This window comes from Salvia splendens, chromosome 1 (genome assembly GCF_004379255.2).
Source record: "Salvia splendens isolate huo1 chromosome 1, SspV2, whole genome shotgun sequence".
Lineage (NCBI taxonomy): Eukaryota > Viridiplantae > Streptophyta > Magnoliopsida > Lamiales > Lamiaceae > Salvia > Salvia splendens.
Window position 1 is genome coordinate 31,251,317 of NC_056032.1, and position 11,849 is coordinate 31,263,165.

Genomic DNA, 11,849 nt, shown 5'->3' on the forward strand with positions numbered 1-11,849 from the left:
TCTGATTCATTACCAAACAAACGGGTTATTATCACACTTACTCAAATCTATCAATAGTCATGTTGTATAGTTGGGAAGATCATGTAATATTTCGAAAGTAGGGATCAAGGGACAATTGTACCACAAGACAAAAGATAGTTGTGTCATGGATAGAATAGGACCATTGGATCATGACGTGGCAAGATATTCGCACAACAGGATAGCAAAAGACATTTGCACAATGGAATAACGAGAAACAATTTGCATCATGGCTAGCAAAGATGTTCGCACAACAGGATTGCGAAAGACATTTGTGCTATAGATTAAGGAGAAACAATTGCATCATGACTTAGCAAAAGATATTCGCACAATGGGATAATAAAAGACGTTTGCACGATAGAAATAAGAGGAACAATTGTATCTTGGATTAGCAAATGATGTTCCCTGCACGAGATAACAAAAGGTGTTTGCACAACAGAATAACAAGGACGATTACGCAATAAGATATCAAGAACATTTGCACAACAGAATATCAAATGATCATGGCCAAACAAGATAGCAAGGTAAAAGTTTGCATAATAAAATGTTGCCTCCAGGAGGTCTTAGTATCGATCATAACCAAAGAATGAAGAGCCAAAACGTGGAAATAAAATGAATAATAGTCTAGCAAAACAATATGATATCAAAACAGGAGAGAAACGAAACAATCTATCACATGACTATTGTTCCTAAATCTCTCCCTCCTTCTTCTCCTCTTCAGTCTCTCTACTAATCTCCATATCCGGGTTCTCTTCTTCCTCGAGGCGTTTCTCCTCTTCCTCCTCGTTCTCTTCTTCAACGCGTACTGGTGAAGGGATTGTCGCGATTATCTTCTCGACCTCCCTTTCTATTCCTTAAGGGGCCGAGGTGCACATCCCGAGCCTCATCCTTTTGGGAACGCGCGAGACATGCGGCTCACTATCAGATCGAAACTTCCTTGCGTGTGCTTGCTCCGGCGAATAAATATGTGGTGGTGGAGAACGTGGTGGTCCGTCAGCTGCCCTTATTAAGGCCGGAAACAGTATTTCCAGAAGACCAGGCAAGTCCCCACGCGGTGCGTATTCGGGCAGGCTATACCACATAAACGATTCTGCCGCCTGAGCGACCCACTGGCTCCAAGATGGCGGTAGGGTATGAATAAGCTTTGTAATTCCAGCATGGTGGGTGGCTCCCCCGAACGCATAGGCGCCCATCCATAAATCCCAAAATTCAGCGACGTAACCCATGAGATCGCTCTTTCCATCCCATTCATGTTCTCGGTACCTCTCAACGGGAAGGTTCCTATTTCTGGCATAACGATTTCGTATTTGGGCAAAGTACGATCCGGCCATCTACATAGAAGGAAACCTCAACATCAAGCCAAAGATAGGAAAGAATATGGAAGATATATGGCTCAAAATGATGCTTAGAGTAATAAGGAGATGCATATGGATGTGTATACGAGATAGGGGTATGATGGTTGTATCACTCTAAGAATAAACTTTTGCTCTCAAGGTAAAAGGTTCGCTCATTTTGTTTGATTTTGTATATCTTCATATCACAGTACATCGACTTCTGTTTCCCATAGGCTACTTGCCTCGTATTTCGTACTTCTACGTTTATTTTCATCACGGAGTTATCTATTACGTATTCTATAGGTACATATGGTTACACGCAAGTAATTCATCGTCATAGGCATTGTATCTCATATTCTATATCTTTGTGCCAATCAAAATCAACATGTATCATACCCGACGTTTCACAGCTCCCAAGACCATGTGAATCCCACCATATATTGATAAAATAATAATTGCCCAAACAATCATAAAAGTTCAACAACCTTCGCATACTTTCTTCATCACAACGATACAATTTCTCATGCTTGACAATATTCATCATGTTATGCTTCACAATCAAATAAGAGCAATCTTATATCTCATTCCACATTTTTTTTAATTTTTTTTTAAAAAAAAGTAAAATTTTCAAAACCATCGTATTGACTTCAATCTCTAAAATCATTTTCTTTTTACAACTTTCAACATTCAATAGTCCAATCCCATAGTCACCAAAATACTTTTACCTCTCTCTTCGCGGTTGGGCGTGACGAGTCGTGTGGTGTTGAGCCTTTGATGTTTATCCCTTAGATAATTAATACAAGTATAGATTTTGACTCAAAAGGACTCTTGGGTCCAGAGCGGAAAGAAACTGAGGCTCTGATACCAAACTGTCACGACCGCTCTTTAGGGTTAATAAATATGGGCGATCGTGATTAAGAGAATTTAATAAAAAGACGAAAAGGACTAGGGTTTTAATAACGAGCTTGACCAATAATTAATATTCAAATAAAACGACCAAGAATTTGACATAAATTAGTAAAATCCCAAATATTCAATATCCAAATAATTTAGGTTGCAAGCCCAATAAACGATAAGTGAAAGAAATGTCACAGCGGAAACGATCAAGAGTAAGAGTGACGCCATGTGTGAAGACACAACGATACCCATAATTCAAAAACAACAGTTCATTTACCAATTTACTTGCTCAACACCACCGTACTCTCGTCGCCGCTCAACCTGCACATAAGGAAAACACATGCAGGGCTGAGTACTATAAAAATACTCAATGGGCTCATGCTGAAAACATTTTCAATAAAGAGTAATTTATCATGCCATTCACAAGTAACCATCGGGGTTTAGCTTTAGAAATGCCCGAGGCACTCAAAATCATTTCCATTTCAAACATCGACTGATCAGTCATTTTCCCATAGACGTTCGCCGTATCTGCCAATACATGACTTGGAATGTGGCCACAAACCAAGCCACTAGACCGGCCAGCCCGTACGCTAGCACACGATCTACCATAGGTGTACACTAGCCCAAGTAGGGTTTGCGGCCCTACAAGGACCCGAATTCGATTTATATAATAATGGCATAAAGCCACATCAGATAGGCACGTAAAAAAATCACATCATAGCATGATAAATACTGTTTCATTTCCATCGACAAAATATTTAGGACGTTGTCCTTATTTAAAAGAAAGCCCACCTCAATTGATTAATTCTCTACACTTCCTTCCCTTTGGTATCTCGATTCCCTTGCGAAGTCTCACCTTTATAATTTAAATAATACATATATCAACATACCTTCCATTTAAATAAATAAAATACATGCATCCTAAGCGAAGTTATTTATCTCGGTTTTCGGTTATTCGGCGGTCGCTTACACCCTTAATTCCTCCGTTAGCTCCTCGTATTTTTCTCCACGATATCGAAATAAAATTCCCAAAATCAATAAAAAGTAATTAAATTATCACAAGCATTTTCCCCTCCAGCTATATTTATTTCGGACTTAGGATATAATTATTCGTTCGTTGATATATTCGGAAATTAATTAGATAATTCGACACAATTAATTATCGGCCCAAAGATTTATTTAAAAGCCCCAAAACTTAATTATTTCCCCCACTTTATGTCTCCAATTAAATTAGGAAGCCCTAACAAATTAAATTGGAGCCCAACTAACCAAATCCTACCATTTAAATAAAAATGCCCAAAGCTAATTCTTATTTTTCCTCAATCAATTAACAAGGCCCAAATAAAAAAAAAAACAAAAGGCCCATACCATTTATTTCTAATTAATGAGGCCCAAAATCAAAATGTACTCCCCCCTCACATTCACATCTCGGTTCTCTCTCTTCTCTCTCCCTCTTCTTCTTTCTCTCTTCTTCTTTCTCTCTTCTTCTTTCTCGCCCAAATCGGGAGTTCTCACCGTCGCCTTCCACCGTCGCCGGCCGCTGCTCACCGGAATCGCGTCGCTGCTGCTCGTCAGTCAGCCTCCTCCGTCTGCTGCCTTCGTCGCCGGGAGGTGCTGCCGCTGCCGTCGCTGCCGGGAGGCGCTGCTGTGCTCCCCGCCGGAAGCCGCCGTCGCACGGTCAGGCCGCAGCAAGAGGCGCAGTGCCGTTCGCCCGTGCCGCAAACCACCTTCGCCGTCATTCAATCGGGGCAGTCCCTACTTACCCCGAACGGATACCGCGCAACCCCGAACAACTCCGAACAGCCCCGAATCGACCCGAATTAATACCGCGCAGCCCCGATTTCCTCCCCGAAGGTAAGTTCTTTATTTGATTAAAATTTGTTTCTTTAGATTATTTTGCTTCGATTCAAGGTATATTGCAGATTGTGGTAATTGTAGGGTGTAATGTGTATGGATGCAATAGAATGAAATTGAAATTTGGATGGGGGAGGTGTTTACCTTCAATTGCAGACGGATGTTGAGGAAGAAAAAAAATGGTTCTTGAAGCTGGAGGATTTTGGTTACTGCCAATAACACAATTTGATGTTAGATTTTGAAGCAGGAGAAAGTTTAGATACAAATCGATAGGATTTAGTTTACCTTGAGTAGAAGTTGAAGGATGATTCTTGCTTGCAGAGACGATAGGTGAGGAAAATGTAATGGTTGAAGATTTAATATAGGGGAAAGGAGGTTGGGATACGGGAGAGATTTGTGGGAGAGATGGAGGGACGGTTTTTAGTAGTGGGAAAGGAGAGAAATTTCGAAATCCTCTTTTTTTCTTATTTGAATTTATTTGGTATTTTATTTTCAGATTACGGAGGAGAAATATCTATTCACGGAGGAGGAAAATCTGCGTAGAATATTTAATTAAAGATTAGAATTAAAGATATCTTATTTTAATTAGTTTAGCTTAATTCACAGCCCATTGTATTTTATTTTAAATTGTGCAGTCCCTAATTTATTTATCACGGACTGAACCTTTATATTATTTGTCCAATTATTCGATCCAGTACGCAAATTGAGTTCAATAAATATTCCTCACGGAAAGGAAATTATTTAGATTCGCGATGTAATTTATTTCACAAATCTCAGTCCAACACCCATTAATTCACCAATTATTTACCGACAATTAATTCACGGACTTCGCAAAATTAATAGCATTAAAACCATTACTTTAGGGTTTACAAATTAGGGTTCAAAAAGTGGGGCGTTACATAACCAGAGAGCAAAATAAGAATCCATTACCCCAGGAGACAAGTGCAACAAAGAAGGAACTGAAGACATTACCCCCATGCCTCAGATATGCCTATTTGGAAGAGAACGAGATGTTCCCAGTGATTGCCAACAGTAACCTGACCAGAGAACAGGAAGAAGAATAAGACTGCTATAGGATGGATTCTATCAGACCTGGTGGGGATTAGTCCTGGTCTCTGCATGCACCATATCCGCCTGGAGGATGGAGCCAAACCTCACAGAGACCCACAGAGGAAGCTGAATCTGAATATGAGAGAAGAGGTTCTTAAAGAAGTACTCAAGCTGCTATCGCTGGGTATCATATATTCTATTCCAGATAGCAAGTGGGTATGCCCGGTCTATATGGTACCTAAGAAGTCAAGCATCCAAGTGGTTACAAATGAGATGAATGAGTTGGTGCCCACAAGATTAGTAACCGGGTGGCGGATGTGTATAGATTACCGGAAATTGAATGAGGCTACGCGAAAGGACCATTTTTCGTTACCATTCATAGATCAGATGCTGGAAAGATTGGAAGGCAAGAAGTTTTCCTGTTTTCTGGACGGATACAGTGGATACTTCCAAATTTACGTTGATCCGGAAGATCAGGAGAAAACAACCTTCACATGCCCGTTTGGGACGTACACATATAGGAGGATGCCCTTTGGATTGTGCAATGCGCCAGACACTTTTCAGAGGTGCATGATGAGTATTTTCTCAGACCAGTTGGAGGAGTGTATCAAGATTTTTATGGATGACTTCATGGTCTATGGGAATTCTTTCGAAGCTTGCCTAGCCAATTTGAATCGAGTGTTACAGAGGTGGAGAGAGAAGAGTCTGGTACTAAATTTTGAAAAGTGCCACTTCATGGTACAAGAGGGAATTGTTCTGGGGCACGTGGTCTCAGAAAAAGGTATTCAGGTGGATAAGACGAAGGTAGACGTGATCTCAAGGCTTCCATATCCTACGAATCAGAAAGAGATAAGGGAGATACTGAAGAGGCTATACCAGACGCATCCCGGAGGAGCATCGAGAAACCTCAAGCCTCATTTGTTGGGATAAGGTAATGGCTGCGACTGGAGCTGGAGTTTCTGACAAAGGGAAGTACCCGCTGAATATGGAACCATGGTTCGCTGACCTAGCAAACTACTTAGTCACAGGGGAACTACCCAGCACTCCAGAAGTTTCCCAGGCCCAGAGGATGAAAATCAGAAGTGAGCCCATCGTCCCATCAGCTAAGAAACAGAAAGAAAGAGAGGAAGCCATCACCACCGCCACTACTTTTGCAAGTAAGGAGATCCCGAGGCCACCCCAGCCCAAGGTCAGGAATGATACTACACCACCACCACCAAGAGGAGCACCCGAGAAACCTGGTCCCCACAGGGGCCAGGGACAGAATTAGTCAAACACCCCTCAGAGTAACCAAGTAATTTTTAGTTTTGTTTTCAGTTCTTTTTTGTTTTTTCAGCTTTAGTTTTTTTAGTAAGCATACTAGGTTGTTGTTTATGTGCCTTCTCCCAGTTAGGTCATGGCTTTGCCTAAGTGTGAGAAGTTTGTATGCCTAGTATGTTGTGTTTCTTGTGTTTTTCTTGCGTAGCTTCTTACACTTAGCCTATTGCTTGGCCTAAGTGTAAGAAGATTGCTTTGTTTTTGTTCGGTGTGTTTTTGCCTTCTTACACTTAGCCCAAAGGAAAAAAGAAAAAAAAAAGAAAAATGGGCAGGAACAGTTTTACCTGACCCAAGAAAAGGAAAAAGAAAAAAAGAAAAGAAAAAACGGGCAAGAAAAATTTTGTGGCCCAGATATGTAGGGAAAATAAGTCTAATTAGCCAGGGGAACATCTCCAATATGCTGGGAAAGATAAAATCATACATGGGAGTTGTTAATAAGCTTTGCCCCTAAGTTCACGTGTCCGTGTCATGTTTCACCTGTACTGTTGAACTTAGATCCTTATCCTCACTGTTAAACACTGTGACCCCTTAGCCCCATTACAACCCAGTGAAAGACCTTAAGGAACTATTCTATGGCATCAATCTTAAGGCATCAATGGTATGGCAGAATGAAGAGCGAATGATCATTACGTCCCTGGTGAGGAATGAATGATCGTGTGAACCTAACAGAGGCAAAATTTTAGGCTATCGTGACGAACTGACAGCTTGACTAAGATAGAAAAAGGGAGGGGGAAGAATCTGAGGCTGTAAAAACTTGGATCGACCTTAATCTGGTGGGGATGGCTGCTAGAAAAAATACCAGTTTATGCGCTTCTGTGTTTTTCTTTTCTTTGTCTTGTTTTTTCTGTGTGTTCCTTTTTTCTGTGTCTAGGTCTAGGAGTTTGGTCGGTTAACAAGAGAGGATGCATTGAAACTTGCCTTATTTCTTTTTCTTGTCTTTCATACTTGAGGACAACTATGTTTTAAGTGTGAGCAGTTTGATAAGGCTCGTTTCATGCATCTATTTTACGCATGAATTCTGTGATTTCTAAGGAGCTAACATGCATTTATAAGTCCAGGTGCGTGAAAAATCTGCCAAACCCAGGAATGAAAGACGATTACCAGGGCAGAGAGAATAAAGAAGAAAAGTGAAGAAAATGAGTGAATTCCGCGAGGGTACAATCATCAAATCAAGATGACCGTTTCCCTAGGGATTGGAGCCATGCCTATAAATACCAGGAAGCTTACGAGGACACGGAGGACACGAAGTTAGAGAATTTTCCTTAGTAATTTTGGGCTCACTCTTCACACACTCACTCGCGCACTTGGTTCCATGGAGATTTGGGGTAGTTAGTGGTGGTTTGTTTTTGTTCAGCTGAAGGTGTAACACCACTCCGAGAAGGAGTGAAGAAATAATTTACTTTCTGCACGTACTGTTTCCTCACCGATTTCCTTGCCGGAAATTCGGCGATTGCTTTGTGACTCATTTTAGTTTATGTTTAATCTAGTTTAAATTCATGTTTTCGTTTGATTCTGTCGTTTACTGCTCTAATTTCTGCTTTGGGTGCTTTTCGCAATTGTTTTGTTGATCGGAGCTGAGATTGGTGTTGATCGGAGTTAGATTTCTGAATTGAGGTTGAATCGGAGTTGGGATGATGTTGAGAATGGTGGATCTAATTTGTTTGGTGTTGATTCTGGTAGATCTAGCTTAGATTTATGTTAATCATTCGAATCTGGAATACGTGTGTTCGGATCTGCATGGAAAACTCTGTTACCGCTTGTTTACTTAGTCCAGTAGTTTAGATCTGATAACTGCGAGTTTAATTTGAAGTGTTCGGCGTTCGATCTGAAGTATGCTCTGTTTTTCATGTCTGCTATGTTCATTCCGTGTTCGTTTGTTGGAAAGGATGAAGTCGATCGGTAGTTGTAGTCGTACTGCTGTAGTTTGTTAGTTGCAGCTTTTGTCAGTAGTTAATTAGAGTAATATATTTTTCCGTTTACTTTTGCTTACCTTGTGTTTGGTTTATTTGGGAATACCCTCAAATTACTTTTTGATACAAATCATGCATGCATTTACGTTTTACGTACTTTCAATTCTCCAGATCTGGTAGTTAGCATAGACTAGATTTTATTTCCCAGGCCAAGTAGTTTAAAACTCGACCCTCATGTTGCGTGGCAGCAGCCAAACCCCTCCAAAAGTTCTCTATATGCATTCCAACCCTTCCGTCCTCGTGGATTCGATCCCGACTTCCCTATACTAACCAATAGTGTAGAGGGTTGAGGTTTTGAGGCAAGGTTGTTACAACAACGACTGTATTCTGAAGGTTCACGATCTCCTAGACCCTGTGCCCTAGTGAATCCTCTGGACCTAAGAATTAGGCACACACAAAGCGCAACGAAAAACCGTGCGGCTTTAGCGACGCAGAGAGAAATTGGGGGAGGCGGCGGATTGAATGGAGGTAAAGGGTTGGGGGCTGACAACCCTAACCCTAACAACTTTGCATATTCACAATTTACTCTTCCCGAATTGCCTTTATTATACACTGTACCCCATCCTCTAGTTAAAAGGCCCCAGAGTTATAGTAATTTGCATAGAACACCCCATCTAATTGATTACTGTGCGAAACCCCCTGATATTTCGAAAATTGTGGGAATTGAACCCCTACCCCTTTCAAATCGTTTTGATATTTTAAGAGATGTTTCCGCTACTTATACTGTAAAAAGGGGGCACAAAAATAACATAAAGGGATGGATTTTTTTATTGTGGAGCTACAGACACTATGACACCAAATAATGATGATTTTGTTAGTTTTAGTGATATTACTAAAACTTACATTCAGACTGCTAGTGGGGAACTTATTATTGTGGCAGGGACTGGTACCATTGAAATATCTCCAACATTGAGATTGACAAATTGTCTTTATATTCCTACTTTGTCGCAAAGTTTGATGTCTATAACTCATGTGACTAAAGGGCTGAATTGTATCTTGCTGATGCATCCCGACTTCTGTATTTTGCAGGATACACGGATGAGGAGGATATTCAGACGATGAGGATACTTGGGCGTGGCACTGAGAGCCAAGGACTCTACTATGTGGACGAGATAGCACAACAAGTCAATGTGATGCTAGCTCATGGATCCACGAAAAGGAAAATTTGGCTCTGACACCAACGATTAGGACACCCCTCCCTTGGTTATTTAAGTTTATTATTTCCTAAACTTTCTATTCCAAATAACTTTGCTTGTGAGACTTGTGTTTTGGCCAAATGCCACAGACAATCGTTTAAACCTACAAATACTCGTACGAATTCTATTTTTTCCCTTATTCATGCTGATGTGTGGGGTGGGGTCCTGCACCCGCTGTGGGTGAGAATTGGTTTAGATATTTTGTGGTATTTGTAGACGATTGCTCTAGGATGACATTGATATATTTTTTGAAACAGAAGTCTAAGGTAGTGGACAAATTTATCCTATTCTTCACCCTTGTTCAAACCTAATTTCAAACCATTATAAAAACCTTGCGTTCTGATAATGGGAGAGAATATGTGAATCAAAAAATGACCGACTTCTTTACAGAAAAAGGCCTCCTTCATCAAACCACTTGCCCATATACACCTGAGCAAAACGGAGTAGCCGAAAGAAAAAATAGGACCATCCTTGAAATGACTCGAGCCCTGATCATCGAATCCAAAGTTCCCAAATCCTTCTGGCCAGAAGCTGTTGCCACCTCCATATACCTTATAAACAGTCTCCCTACAAAAATCCTCAACAAACAAACACCTCTCGATACCCTGTCCAAACACACAAAAATTCCTAACCGTCTCAACCATCAACCCAAAGTTTTTGGATGTACAGTGTATGTCCATATCCCAAAACATGAACAAACTAAACTCTCTCCTTGTGCTACCAAATCTGTCTTTGTGGGGTACAAGCTGAATCAAAAAGGGTATAGATGCTATGACTCACTCACCAGAAAAGTAACCACCACAATGAACTGCAACTTATTGGAAACCGAATTTTACTACCACACCCACCTTAGTAATCAAGGGGAAAGTGACTCGAATCAAACTGAGGACTATCTAAGTTGGTTTGTGTCTCGACCAAACTTCCCCTACGCAGACTCAGCCGAACCAGCTAGCACTACCACCGATCATGTCCCGTCCACATTGGAGTCGTCTCAACAGCCCCCAAGTACTCCAACTCAACCGATATCCGAGGCAATTTTTGAATCCCCTGCAGAGATTCCCATTACTACTGATCCTGTTAATACAGAAAATACCACAGAGACGACTACTATAGATGGGAGTACAGGCCGATATATCCACCCTCCAGGAAGTACTCAAAGGATTCCTCCAAAAAGGTTTTCCCCCGAAAAGATAGGAAGGAAAAGTCAGTATGCAGTAGCCAACTTTGTGAAGGGAAATTTAACCAAGATGGCAAAGGCTTTTGAAACTGCCCTCTATGAAAAAGAGGAAATCCCCTACACTGCTGAAGAAGCATGAAATGTCTAGCACTGGAGGGATGCAATGTCAGCAAACTACCCAAAGTTGCCACCCTAGTGGGGTGTCGTTGGGTATTCACAATCAAAAGGAGACCTGATGAAACGATTGATCGATATAAAGCCAGGTTAGTATCAAAAGGCTACACCCAGACATACGGTGTTGACTATGCTGAAACCTTTTCACCAGTCGCCAAAATCAACACAGTAAGGGTACTATTCTCCATCGCTGCCAACAGGGACTGGCCACTACATCAATTTGATGTGACAAATGTTTTTCTTCACAGAGAGCTGACTAAACCCGTATATATGGAGCCCCCACCGAGTTTCACTGAAGAATTTCAGAATGGAGATGTGTGCAAACTCAAGAAGACCTTATACGGCCTGAAACAATCTCCCAGAGCATGGTTCGGGAGATTTACTGAAGTGATGAAAAAGTATGAGTACCGACAGAGCAACTCTGATCACACCCTCTTCCTCAAGAAAAGAAATGGTAAGATAACATGTCTTATTATTTATGTAGATGATATGATCATTACTGGGGACGACGAAGAGGAGATCAGCTAACTGAAAAAGAATTTGTTCAAGGAATTTGGAATGAAAGATCTAGGATCACTGAAGTAATTTTTTGGCATAGTGGTGTTGAGATCCAAAGAAGGTATTTTCATTAATCAGAGGAAGTACACACTCGATATACTTGCAGAGACTGGAATGATAGATTGCAAACCGGCAGATACTCCAATGGTTCAAAATCACGGACTACAAATCCGAGAAGGTGCTAAACTCGCTAATCGAAGGAAGTACCAACGATTGATGGGAAAATTCATCTATTTATCTCATACTAGGCCGGATCTAGCTTATGTCGTGAGAGTTGTAAGTCAGTTCATGCATGCACCCAAGA

At 41.0% G+C, this 11,849-nt stretch overlaps 1 long non-coding RNA gene across 1 annotated transcript; it reads right to left on the bottom strand.

Moving 5' to 3' along the window:
* Positions 1–2,556: 2,556 nt before the first annotated feature.
* LOC121746976 lies at positions 2,557–4,443 on the bottom strand. The gene is made up of 4 exons (XR_006039096.1): positions 4,389–4,443; positions 4,248–4,312; positions 3,042–3,105; positions 2,557–2,570 (listed from the first exon to the last, which is right to left on the bottom strand). It is a non-coding gene; the product is annotated as an uncharacterized LOC121746976 (long non-coding RNA).
* Between the last annotated feature and the right edge of the window lie 7,406 nt (positions 4,444–11,849).